At 39.1% G+C, this 3,023-nt stretch overlaps 1 pseudogene; it reads left to right on the top strand.

Annotated features, from left to right (window-relative positions):
* The first annotated feature begins 2,198 nt into the window (after window positions 1–2,198).
* LOC100358777 (large ribosomal subunit protein eL42-like) lies at window positions 2,199–2,515 on the top strand (annotated as a pseudogene).
* The last annotated feature ends 508 nt before the right edge of the window (window positions 2,516–3,023 follow it).

Here is a 3,023-nt window from a genome sequence, read left to right on the forward strand (position 1 = left end):
AAAAAATGGTTAAATATAAGTACAAAACTGGTTAAATGATTTTTCTAAAATTTGTTTCTAAAAATCAAATTGCTTACTTTGTTACATGGTAACAGTAAATGTACAGTAATGAAGTAATTAATTGCTTGATGGATTAACAGGTCCAGAAACATAGCTCTGAGGTAGGGACCAAAGTTTAAAAAAATGCTCAAAACCAAATTTCCTCGAATGATGCCAAATTTCAAAATCTGGCCTTATTGTATCAATTGTTAACATTCAAAAATATGCATCAGTACGGTATGGAAATCTACTAAATTACTCTAAATCAGAATACTATAAAATCCACATCTTCCATGATTTACTTGGGAACTAGTTAATGTATTATATGATGAAAGATGAATTTCAAACCAGAAATCTTGCCTCAGGCTTTTCATTATGTATTATGAAAAAAATGGAGAACTGAACCATTACTGAATATTCTTCCTAAAACACTATGGAGTCTAATTCTTGAGTGTTCTGAGTTGTTGAAGACCCACATTTCATCCTAAAACTTTCAGTTTACTTTGGTACACTGTCATTCAGCCACTGCCTTCCAAACTTTCTCAGGTTCTTTATTTTTCTCCACCTCTTTTCCTTCTTTGAATTCACTGTCAAACCGGAATTCTAAGCTCAGTAAAAAAAATCTGTTTAAAAATATGATAGGAGCAGGCATTTAGTCTGGTAGTTAAGATCCCCACATTTTACATCAAAATACCTGGGTTTGATTCCTGGCTCCAGCTCTTAACTTGAGCTTCCTGCTAATGTGGCCCTTTGGAGGCAGTGAGGATGGTTCAAGTAATTCGCATTCCTACCACCCAAGTGAGAAATTTGGATTGAATTTCTGGCTCCTGGCTTTGGCCCCAGCCCAACTTTGGTCATTACAGGCATTTGGAGTGTGAATCACATGTAGAAGATTGCAATCTCTTTTTCCTCTTCCTCTCTCCCTCTCCCTCTCTCTTCCCCTCTCCCTCAAGTAAGTTTTTTTAAAAACTGAAAAGCCCACAAAGTATGATGAAATATGAACATTTTCAGAGAATGCATACCAAATCTGCTGCAATATAAAATATGCTGAAGAATGCTGTTTAGGGTAAAAGAAAATATAGTAGATAGAAAATCAAATTTATGTGAGGGAGTGAAATACAATGCAGCATAATTTTTTTAGAGTGGATAATTGTTTTTCTTCTCAAAATGTCTTATGAAAACTGTTGTTAGTAAAAATAATACTAAAAAGTAAATAATGCTAAAAATATGGAAAGTAGGAAAAAAACAAATGAATGAAGAATGACTTCTACTTTCATGTCTGACATTCCAACAGCTTAGAAGTCAATATTCCTGCCTTTATTACAGGGAAAAAGATTAACAACTTGAAAATTAACAACTCCTCTTTGATTCATCAGAAAATTGAGGTCACAGAGAAAATTGCCATCCAGAAGACCAGAAAGACAGGAAAATACAGAGACTCTGCATTTACTGCCAGACAAACCTGCTACTGGGTCCTGGTAGGAACACAAATGGGAGTTGAGCAATTGCTGGAGACTGAGCGTGGACTATCTTGAAACATTCAAATTCCTAGGGACCCGGTCTTAGCAGAACTCCCACCTAACGAAGGAACTTCATAAAGGTTTTGGAAAATGTGCATTATAAAAACACTAAGCGTGAATTTCAAGATTTTTTTGACACCAAAATAAACTTTTTTAATCCTATTTTCCATGAACTTTAGGAGTGGTGCCACCAGGTTCTCAGGGTGAAGACTGGAGAAAAATCTCCCCTTGCTTCCAGCAGGGGAAGGGGTAAAGTAATTATACAACATGTTCAGGGAATTCTGTTCTCATAAAGAAAGGCTTGTCCGCAAGGAAAATAATTTACCGAAGCCTCACCACTGGGGTTAACTAGAGTCTAATGAATATAGGAGAAGGAAATGCTCAATCTCAACTCCTTGAGGTGGAGGAAGGGAAATACTCAACCCAATGCCCTCTCACTTTCCAGTCTCACCTAAGGCGGGGAGCAGGAGGCGGCTAAGAGCACTTGTGCCCAGAGGCTCAGGAATATGGACCACTACCCTTCTCTCCACAAGAACACGGTTCCTATATAATCTTTGGGGAATGTAGCATAACAAACCTACAAGCCTCAGACTCTTTTTACGGAGTCTCTTCCTTCCACGCCGATCTCGCTCTGCAAACATGGCAAACGTTCTGAAAACCCGCTGGGTCTTCTGTAAGAAGTGTGGTGCGCACCAGCCGCACAGAGGGACACAGTATAAGAAGGGCTCAGACACCCTCTGTGTCCAGGGAAAGCGGCATTATGGTAGGAAGCAGAGGGGCTACGCTGGAGAGACTAAACCGATTTTCCGGAAAAAGACGAAAACTACAAAGAAGAGTGTGCTGAGGCTTGAGTGTGGGAGCCCAATGGCAGATGGAGGAGAAGGTTGGCTATCAAGAGATGCAAACATTTCAAACTGGGAAGATAGAGGAGAAAGGGGCAAGCGATCCAGTTCTAATCTTCATCTTCTGTTTTGTTGTGGAGACAATAAAATCTTCGTTTGGTCTTTTGAGAGGGAATAAACTAGAGCCATCAATAGAATTTCTTGTGTTGGGTGGGGAGGAGTCTCTAGATAAAGACAATGGAGCAGGGGGGAAATGAAACCAAAGATAGCGGAGAAATTTTAGTTTCTGACACCTGCAGCTACTACAATCAACAAACGCAACTTAATTTTTAGCTGGGTTAATATATAACCTCATATTGAAGATCTGTTTATTTCAGTTCATTTGATCCAACACAGCTTATTTGCCTTCCAACAAAAAATGCCAAAGCATGCTAAAAGGCAGTAAACACGTCTGAAGAGACACCAGGCACACCACTAGGACTCAGATATGGCAGAGATGTTGGAATTATTAGACTGGGATTTAAAATAATGATTAACAAGCAGGAAGCTGTATCTGAAGCACAGTAGCCAGAACTTGAACCAGCATTTCCGATATGGGATTCTGGCATCCCTAGTGATGTCT

This window comes from Oryctolagus cuniculus, chromosome 3 (genome assembly GCF_964237555.1).
Source record: "Oryctolagus cuniculus chromosome 3, mOryCun1.1, whole genome shotgun sequence".
Taxonomy (NCBI): domain Eukaryota; kingdom Metazoa; phylum Chordata; class Mammalia; order Lagomorpha; family Leporidae; genus Oryctolagus; species Oryctolagus cuniculus.